Source organism: Ptychodera flava, chromosome 14 (genome assembly GCF_041260155.1).
Source record: "Ptychodera flava strain L36383 chromosome 14, AS_Pfla_20210202, whole genome shotgun sequence".
Lineage (NCBI taxonomy): Eukaryota > Metazoa > Hemichordata > Enteropneusta > Ptychoderidae > Ptychodera > Ptychodera flava.
In genome coordinates, this window is record NC_091941.1 from 5,258,421 (window position 1) to 5,269,816 (window position 11,396).

An 11,396-nucleotide genomic window follows, 5' to 3' on the forward strand; every position below is an offset into this window, starting at 1 on the left:
CATAAACAAACTCCTCAGCTATGTGCAAATTGGTCGTTAAGTTATACTGCCCTCATTGTTCAAAACAGCTTACATCGGCACGGAGAGCGACTTTTTGAAGGATAAATGTATTCTAAAGGGAAAAAACATAGTAGTCAAGCGAGAAAATTCATTTCAAAGGTAAAATTATCAAATTAGTTGACAATTAGGAGTCTGATTGCGAGTAACACAACTCTACGATCAACGTCCCTTTCCGTGGGTCAGCAAGGGTGCACATTCGTTGTGTAGAGGTCGGCTGACATAAAGGGTCATGAGAAGCCATACGACTTTTAAATTCTATGCTGTACTGGCCTGGACTTAGCTCGGGGTCAAACTGCGCGTGTTACCATGCTTTTCGAATGTTTGGCGGAAATGCAGTGGTGTGTTTTTCAGTCTACCAAATTCTTGACGAAATAGTTCAATTTGAATATCAGGACGCTGGATATTGTTTACAAACCCCGAAACAAGTTAACATATGTGAAAGTTTCACCTGCGATTACATTTTTCTCCCATGGAATGTGTACCAGAGAGGGCGCTGTGGGGTCAACCAAAGGACGTTTCCGTCCGGCCCAAATAACTCAGGCAAACCTCGAGCTGCAATGCTGCAGCTTAAAGGTCACTCCAGCTGCAGATGGCTGTCACTTTGCAAATCATCGGGTTAGATTTTGGCTGTATATATTGGAATACATTACATAAACAACTCAAAGTCAAAACCTGCCGCAGTTCCTTTTTAAATCCCTTACAACTCTACTCACATGATGAATATTTCTTTATTTTCTTTATTTTGACTTTTTTCGTACTTTTATAAAGCTTCAACTTAAAGTGCCTATGGGAACGGACTTGATTAGTATTTGCTATTTTCCGTTTCCGTTTACCCTTGATCACAGCTTAGATATATACTTATTTCTGAGTTGTAAATATTTGTTATAATTCGGTAATGAAGAAGAAGAAGATGGTGATGATGGGGGGAGTTCCGAAATTTCAACGAAAGGTGTTTTCAATGCATTGTAGCATTTAGGAGAATTTAGGGCAAAAAAGTGGTTGTGATTACTATTTTGAAAAGCTTCCGCCCCAGTAAATATTTTCTCACCCCTCTTCCCACCACAAGAACGCCTCTCTCACACAATAAAAGTTCTCCGATGCTCCCTAATCTACATACTTCTTTTTTAATACTTTCGACGGAAAAAATTCGTTTACGATAAACTTTGATTGGCGTTTGTCGCCCCGGCACTGAGAATTAAAACAAAAAACCCGCCGACTGATATAAAAAACATATGGCATCTTCCCCGCAAACTGGTAGAATAAAATGTCTATCCGTGTCACCGAACCACTTGCGAACAACTTTTTTCACGAGCAGCTTCATTGGCTGCCCCTGCAACAGTCTGATCGATCAACCATGTTAATTGCTCATTTGCAAAATAAAATAATCGACATAAATTAGTATTCAGTACGTACTCCAGCCAATCACGCCACTGGATCTACGCGTCAATCGACTAATTTCCCGCCCTTCGTTATGAAAATCATGACGTTTTCTTTTCAAATGTAGATTTCGGGGTCAAAATCTCTGTTTGGGGATACCTAGCCATATGAAAACATGAGTTCATGGTCCAAACTTACTTCCTCGGCGAGAAGAAAACATTTCACCGATGCTTTTTTGAAAGGAAGATGTTATTTGCACAGCAGCGGTGCGGATAAGGAATTTAAATTTCTTATTCGCACCGCAGCGGTGCGGATAAGCTTTCTTATTTTCTTATTCGCACCTCAGCGTAGCGAATAAGGAATTTCTTATTCGCACCGCAGCAGTGCGGATATGCAATTTCTTATTCGCACCACAGCGGTGCGGATGAGGAATCTAAATTCCTAATTCGCACCGCAGTTGTGCGAATAAATAACCTAATGTTTTTATTCGCACCGCAGCGTGTGTCAGTCTAGCCTTGATCATAGGGGCAAATGAAAGTCCCCTAGGGTGGGGAGGAGGGTTTTTGTGCAACGGTTTACCTTATTTGATTTTATTAATTTTGACTGTGATATTTCAAATAAAGTTCAACTCCAAACCGTCTGACAACTTTCTTTATTACTACAAGTAATTTATTAATTTTGAGTGTGGTATTTCAAATAAAGATTTCGACTCCACACCGTCTGACTGCTTTATGTATTACCCACAAGTCCTTATCTCCTCTCCAACTTGTGTATACACCACTGTAATTGCTCCGAAAACATTGCCAATTTGCTAATCCGCTGTCCGTATCAGCGGATTAATTGATTGAGTCAACACCACAGCCGTCCCACACGTATTTCACTACGTGTGGGATGGCTGTTGTGTTGACTTAATAAACTAATCCGCTGATAAACTCAGTCATTAACAAGTTGGCAATGTTTGCGCAGCAATTAGAGTGGTATGTGCACTGGTTGAAGAGGAGATAAGGAACTATAGGTATTGGAAACACAGTCAGAGAGTGTGGAGTCGAAAGCTTTATTTGAAATATCACAGTCAAAATTTATAAAATCAAATAAGGTAAACCGTTGCACAAAAAACCCTCCTCCCCACCCCAGGGGACTTTCATCTGCCCCCTGTGCCTTGATGTAGCAAAGCTGGGCAATCGCTATTAATCCAGGTCCCCAAGTTCCCTCTTTTCCCGATCCATAGCGCGTATATGAGATATAAAAAATGCTTGTAGGGGTAATACGACGCGCATTTATTTGTACCATTGTGTATCCGAGATAACATTTAAATATTCTATTTTATTATGAAAAAGGAGGTACAGTTGACGTCTCTGCAGTAGAGACAATATTTTTTTTCTATTAATTTTGTTTTCAAGATGTCATGACTAAACACTAGGGGAAAGGTGAGGTGTAGGCGATGTGAAGTTTAAAGACATTCGCACAGAGATTGAGCAGCTGCAAATGCAATATTATTTTGTAAGCCCACGGGCAGTGCCCCGGCTTATTGCACTTGAAGTTGTTCTGTCGTGTTGAATGAGTAGCGCCGCCCCGTAGGGGGCCCGAGAGAAGAGGGAAAGAAGAAAAGAGAAAGGGAAAAAGAGAAAGAGAGACAGAGAGCGAGAGAGAGAGAGAGGAACAAACGGGGAGGGGGCAGTGGAAAAAACTCCTTAGCCGCGGAAGCGAACGTGTTCAGTCTCTGCCAAGACCATATAAGCTTAATCCCTGGTATGTTTTTCGTGCAACTTTGAGATACCTCTTTGGTAAGACCCTAGAGACTTTCATGTTTTTCTAAGGCTGCGTTCACAAATAACGATTAGGGGGGGCTGGAGGAATCTCGATTGAAATTTTTTTTTCAGATCCCCCTAAGTACCCTAAAAAAATTTCAAATGCCCCCCCCTCTATATTGTCAAAATTTTTCAAGTCCCCCCCCCCAACTATCACAGGCCCGCATATTTGTAAAGGATGTTAGCGCAGAAAAATAAACATGTATCGCGCCGTTCCGCTCACAGGTGTTCAACACTACCTGTATTAGCACTTTGTATAGTCATATTCCCAAGGCAAGTTCTTTAAATGCATCAGTGAATTTTTTAAATTTATTGGTCTAAAAGCCAACTTGAGTTAATCCAACTCTGGCCAGGTCAATTGCTCCTGTTGAAGAGCACACAAAATGCAATCATGAGAGAGTAGGAAAATTGTGAATTCTGGCTAATTGCCGTATTGCACAGTGACCTAGCCCTACCAAAAAATTGTTTCAAAACTACAAGACCTATATGAATTAGATGCTACTCAAAATTGATAATACCGAAGGTTACAATATTCCATGAAATAAATGTTTTAATCTCTGAAATTTTGGGTGTGATAATTGCAAATTTGGTTAAAAAATAAATAATTCCATTTGGTCACATATTTTTTCTTTTAGTCTTTACTATTCAAAGTTTTACTTCTGTATCATTTTATATAAGAGTGTGAAAATTTAGAAAATCAAGCGAGGTGACCCCATCTTTTTTCTTTAGTATTTGATTATTCTCTTATGCCAGAATTCAAACATTTCTATGTTTTCTTCCATGTGTTGCTCTCTGCCTGATCTTGTGTACAAGTGAGTTTCACTGTCATGAGTGTAATTTGACCAAAACTCTTCTTCAACTACCATGTACATCAGAGTCAGAGCTGTCTCTGTCACTGTTCATGTATGCAGTGACAGTGACACTGCAGTAGCAGGGTAGTATCTGATAGTGACACTACCCGTAGGCAGTAGCTGTATTAACTTTGATAATTTTGGCACTATTTTTGTTCAGTTTAACGACTGCGTTCTTGTTCTACTCCCTACAGCATGTTGAATTGTCCAGTATTCAGCTTGCTATCACAGCCTATGTATGTGTACCATGCATTTGTATCACTGACAACTGACTGTCAGTCTGGACTCCAATTAAATTATCACCAAACACATATTTATATTTATATATACAGGCTTTGTCGACAAACTAAATATTGAGTGTTTTACGGAGATAGCAAGAAACTGCAGTTGTTATATTGCATAGAAATATTGCAGAAATCATTAACAGTTGCAGCTTCTGCCCTGTTACGAGGCTCAAGTTTGTTTTTTACGATAAATCACATGTTTAGATTTTTTCAAGATAAAAGTCATGAAATGTGACAAAATGGTTCTAGATTTTGTTAAATTATTACTAACATTACAACATTTTGATGACATAAAAAATGGTTTACCTACAAAAACTTGGAATTAAATGTAAAACTCAAAAGGGACCCAAAAATTTTCAAGTCCCCCCCACAGGTAGAGCAAAATTTTCAAGTCCCCCCTCCACTACCCCCAAAATTTTCGAATCCCCCCTGAATTCCTCCAGCCCCCCCCCCCTAACCGTTTTTTTGTGAACGCAGCCTAACCAGTAGTTAAATGAGTCGACAACTTTAATGTCTGGCATATCAACACATTCTGTGCATACAGCTGTGTATACTTTAGAAGAAAATGTGTGTGATGAACATGCAAGTGTAAATGGTATACATGGGCACCTGGAGAGAGATGCCGAGCGAGTGTTTGCGGGGGTGATCGACACAGAGGTCTCTTTACAATATAGTGTTTATTCGACTACTGTGTGATGAAAGCTGTGAGCGCCCCCAGCGGTGTTCAGCTGTGCTCTTGTGCACAACATGGTGGGTTTCCCTTGAACATGGCTGTACAAAAATATATTCTATTTTTGTACATCGATGCCTTGAAGGAGGCCGACGTTGACTGAGCCCATATGACAATGGTTCACATCATAGTCCCTCCATCAAGAATTTCGTGTCACGTGCAGTGCTTTGTAGCCTTTGCACTCGTGTGTGATCATGGCTAGACGGTTCTTTTCAAGGGCACAGATCCTCCAATAAAGAGATATGCCGTTATTTTACGTTTACATTATCAACAATATGCGTTTCACTATTTCTTTATCTATTGCATAATTTATTTCATATTTTGTTTTCATTTCGTCATTAACGTGTTTAGTTACGGGCCAGTTCAGTCGTGATTATACTATATAGCAAGCAAATTATATTCTAATAAATGCAAAATTTATTTATAGTATATTTGTAAACTTGGTGTTCCCTTCTATTTTCAAAAGGAACTGCATGCAGAACCCTGATGAATGAAATAATTCCTGATCATATTGTGTAAGAGCTTTCTGTGCTACCAAAATGATTGAGAAGCGAAGCGTCAGATCCAAAATTGCTGATGTGCCTTGACATGATGGGTTAAAAGGTGAATTTTGTCACCAACATCGATATCCATGACCATGACATGATTAAACCATTATAATTGTTGTGTGTTTTGTTTCTAATTCACAGAAATAAGCTTAGTTGGGAACCACTACAAAGTAAATGTCCGATATGTTAACATTGTGCAAAGTTGCGCCTTCATAGTGATTTGACATTGATTTGCCTTGGTCATCTGTAAAGATTACATTTTTGTGATTTTACTTTTAACGTGGGTTTCAACACTTTAGCATTTTTTCTCTAAATCGGTTGCTCTAATTTTTTGTATTCCCTTCTTTGGATTTGATGGTGGCCATCTTCCCTCAAAGAGGAGAAGCCAGAATCATTCATGAAAGCGTCAACAATTGTATTGAATCCATGTGCTAGAATTGGTTCAAGTCGGTGAATTTTTAAAAAATAAAACCATTTATAATAATTTCTCTTGTGTCTCTCCTATTTCGTACCAACATATTCGGAATTTGGCAGCCAAGGCCAGGTTTTCCGAGCGATTGAATGCGTTACCTTTGAGTCAGCGCAGTAGTTAGGGACGGACCATTAGATCTTGGGGGTGGTCACAATGAAATTGTGAAAATTTTCTTTACAATTGTAAATTTCTAAAAAAAAAATTTTTCCAAATGAGAAAAGCTGTGCTAATTTTTTTTTTCTGAGTAAATTTTCAGATTTATAATTTTTTTTTAATTCGACGCTGTCTGAGGATACAATGTACATCCATATCATTAGCGCAAATAAGATTGTGTGCTGTAACCCCAACATACATATGGCCTAGTGATTTATATTGCTGAGAGATTTCGCGAAATGTTGCAGATCATCTTGCAGTCTATTATCAAAACACACAGCACGGGATGTATACCAATATTGATCCGCACTGAATGTCCAACAGTACTGCTTAATACTGGAACAGAAGGAAATGAAGAAGTGGTGGAATCAGAGACTGATTTTTACACAATCAATGACAGTCCATCCGTCACTCCTGGTTCTGTAAACAATTCTGAACAGATGATTCATATAAATGAGACAAATCAGAAAAAAGACAATGTCGGCAATGAGTTTCCCTCCCTGTATGATGACCTGTATATATCAACATCAGAAGATTCAAGTAGCACATTTTCATGCACATCTGACACATCTTCCTCTGAAACATGGTCTTCTTGCTCCTCAGTAGCTTCCTATAGTTTTGAAAATTGACTATTTGGGTTTCCGGGCTTCCCTTTCTACTGCGTGGTGAAATGCCTACATTCACCCCGCCAAACATCATGCATATCTCATGATTTACAATTGATTTTGACAAGCTGAGAAGCTGTTTGCAAAATATAGTGAAATTTGCATATTTGTGTTTTTAGGGCAATTTTTGCCCTTTTTTGATCAAAACATCTATTTCTCTGTAGCAGCATGTCCAAATTGATTGGATGTGTATAGATGTGGTGAAATTTCAATAATTGTCTTTTTAGGGCAATTTATGCAATTTATGGTCAAAAAATCTGTATTCTCTGAAAGGGCTTGTCCATTCTCTGAAAGGGCTTGTCCAATTTCTTTGAAATTTGCTACATAAGTCCCTTAAGATTTGCTTAAATCATGCTTATTTTGTGGTGGAAAAATTCTTCAGATAATTGTTATTCAGCATTTGCAACACAAACGATTAGTCATGCAGATTTATTCAGTATTTGATATAAACCTTCAAAGTTCAACCCTTTTGTGTGTTTTTGTGTTGGGATTTGTTGGATAGATGGCATTCTACGTAGTGTATTGTTGAATGTTAAAAAATGTGTTGCTGTTGTTTTTAAGGCTGTTTTTTGAGAAAAAAGAACTGAAAATGCCTTTTTAAAAGCAAAATAATACATAATGACTTGATATGTTGTTTTATCATTATTGACGTGTTTCTACTTGTTCACCCATTCTTGCATTCATCATTGCAATAAAATGCTGTAAAAAAATGAACCTGATGTGGCCTGCATCTGTTCACCTTGATCTTAAAAGGCAAATATAACTTTCTGTCTTGACAACCATACCATAGTTTCAATGTTTTACCTAGTGTACCTGCTTGGTTTGTACGCAGGAAACAAGTAGAAAACAGGCTCTATAATTTTAAAATTTTCAAACGATCAGAATACAAAAGTCCTGAAAAGATAAGATGATCACAACTTCCAGTATAAGGGATACAGTCACTCTAAATGTATACAATAAATTAAAAATGTGCCTGGAGGATGTACTAAAAATACAGAAAGCTGCTTTCTGTCGGTAAAATCTGAAAAAAATCAGATTTTAAAGACTTTTGCAGATTTTTTTTGCGCATTTGTATTCTTATTTATTTTTTTTATTTTGCAAACTAGTTCTGAATTTTTTTTTCGTTTTTGACCACCCCTCTTCCAAGATCTAATGGTCCGTCCCTTAGTTAGTTTCTGCCCACTGGCTGTGATATCACCGCCAGACCCGACCCTTGACCCGAGCGCGTTCGATAGACGGCAGTAGTGCCACTGCGATATCACAGCTACCATGTTTAAATCGTACATTGTATCACTTTTGCTTTGTTCTCAAAATCAGACGGCGATCGATAACACTATAGACCAACAATAATACGCTTTGCCAGAAACTCCCCCCCCTAGGTCGCTTCGCTCCCTTGCAGTCCACCGTCTACTTTCTTAAATTACCTGGCTACTTTTAAATATAAGGACAACACTGCTCTCCATATTTTGTGTCAATTTCATTACCGATTATCCAGATATTAATAGCTCCTTCAATTTCCATGTGCCCCCAAGGCGTCTCAGGTCTTCCGATCTTTTCCGGATACCAAATCACCGCGTTAACCGTATATATAGAGGGAGTGAATAAGTCTAACCCTATCCCTAACCCTAACTTAAGCCTAACCCTAACCCTAACCATCGGAAAAACATATCAACAAACAAACAAACAAACAAACAAACAAACAAATAAATAAACTGCTCTTTATTGACAAATATTAACAAAACAGCTTTTCGCTATTATTTTATTAAATATAACAAATAAACAAACACAAACACATATATCACATGTGTGATTTCACTCATTTTTTATTTAATAGAGAAACAGTACCTTTTATGTGTTGTCAGACTGCTTCTACACGTATGATTGAGTGAATGTGTTTTGTGCACTCAGTACACTTACACAATAATAAAATGATTGTTCGGAAGATACGCGATGTTATATTGCTGGAGATATAGACTCTATAAATCTTCGTACATTTGGATGGAGATAGTGAATTCGAGAACTTATTGCTGGTCTTGTGTGGTGGCCAGCGAACAGAACACTAGCCTAGAAAGTTTGAGCCGCTAAACGCCAATGATTGGCGGGCTATGACGTATACTATGTCACATGTCTGGTGACGTAGAAGAAGCAGCTCGAAGACGGCATGGGGCCGGACGCGACTTGTGTACAGTCGAATTTCAAACTTTCCGTTTCGACGTTGTGAACGTTGAAACTGACTCAAACATCACACCGTCTAGTATGGGTGAGACTCAAGAACATTTAGAGAGCATTCATATGTGGTAAGAGAGACAATTTCTGACAGAACGATCCATCGAGCCCGACCACGTGTGGGCGAGTGACGTAGCTACGAGTGAAAGGACACTTCGGCGCGAATGGGAACTCACAGGCCTGTATATGGTATTTCCGTGCACCTTCAACGCTATGCCGCGCTACCTGACCGGACGTCAGGAACAGTAACGATCAGGTTTAGTAGATATACACGCTTGTAGGACAACAAAGATTCTCGTCCTTCGAACTGTGTAAACTTTGCCAACAAATCCGAGCTTTCGGCGGAATCGAAATCGTGCTTTAATAATCACACACGCACGATTGTAAGTCGATTTTGTATGAGTGATTCTTTGCCGCTTGGAGGGACGTTTATAGTTTGGATCGTGGGTGAAATTGGTTCGAAAAGTGGGCGATTGTTATTTCCCTACAAGAAGGCTTAGAATAGTATGAGTGTTTGTACAAGTTGTCTGACACTGAAATACTGTTGTATTAGTTTGATAGAACTACAACTGAGTTCAGGTTGGCGTTTAGTGTTTACTGAATTTTACTGAACTGTTGCATTGTTCGAGTATCAGTCTAGAGTTAAAGCCTCACTGCTATAGGCTACTTTTATTTTCTGTACACTTGTAAAATTACTACAGTGTGTTCAAACTTTGAGATAACTTTTATTTGCCATAGTGACCGGAAATACTGTAGAGTTGTCACTATAACATTGCTGACTTTTGTGAGTGTGCACCATATGAACAGAGAACTGGGGTATTTCTATGTGTTGTGAGTACAGCCAGTTCAAAGACATTAAGGCTTACTAGCACATAGCTATCATGTTTTCAGTGTTATTCAAGTAAGTTGTGACGTCACGGAAACAATTTCTTTGATGTGTTACTGTCAGTCTTTGCTATACTTGTTAGCGAGTTGTCAATCGTTGTACAATACGGGGGTATCTGCGAATACCCGCTGTTGTTGTTCATTTATTCTTGGGTAATAAATATTGTTGTTGGCGGAACTGTTGTGCCAACTGATATGATTGTGAGATCGCTTTGCATTGTACATTTAGAAGTAAATGCCACCTATCTGAGCGAACTATCGCGACAAGTTAAGGGTCTCAGTGGAACGAAAGTGAGGAACATTTTAATTGTTAAATTAGACACAGACTTCAATGCTGTTTGACAATATTTTTCTTATAGTCACGCCTAGCACAACTCAAACAAATTTTTGTCAACTCTCAGGTGTGACACATACACACAAACAAACACAGACACAAATAAACAAAGAGTACGAGCCCCTGTGGTTAATCTGTCAAAATATTGTTTTTCATCTCGGGCAATGACTGTCACACTTTTAAATAGTGTCTATCGTTTTGATATTGATTTTTTACCAGTTTTAGTGCTTTTAAAACCCAAGTGTCATCTGTTTTGTTATCTCTTGCTGATAGTCATTTTACTATCGAAAGTTTTTTTATGTTTGTCAGTCTCTGTTGTTACTTGTTTAGTGCCTTTTTTAGTTGGTTTCAGCATGTTGTTATTTGTCTTTTCTTTGTATTATTTCTTCTTTGTTTGCATCCAGTTATTGGGCTATGCCTGTTGGATGTCAGAATGAATAAATAAAATGAAAAATAAAATAAAATAAATAAATATATAAATAAACACTACAATATCGTCGCTAAAGGACAACCTTCACGCATGCGCTCTAGCTGTTTTTTCTGGGATTTGCAAGGACTACCTGTACCCGCCGGTGCTATTTTAGGTTAACATTTCCATCTCACGGCCTTATCGCTAAAACTAAGGACACAGCGTTTAAGTTTGATGTCTGAATAAAAGGATAGCGACAAAATCAAATTTGGAGAAGAAAAATGTAATGAGCACAACCGGAAAATTCAGGAGTGAATCAGTTGTAAGCTTATTTTTTGTCAAAACGCACGAAACAACATTTTGACTTCACGATTTTTCTGCAATGTAAACAAATAAGACACTAAATAATGTAAGATTGGTAAATATAACTATCTATCATTCAATTCGACTGGTTATAAGTTACATAAGTTGAATTCTCGATGAACTATAGGCGAGATTTCTTTACGATGTGTAGCGCTAGATTTAGTGAATTTTTTTGAAATTTCGCGTTATGATACCACCCATGAAGGAAAATTGAATTTGCGCGTCTCGGGT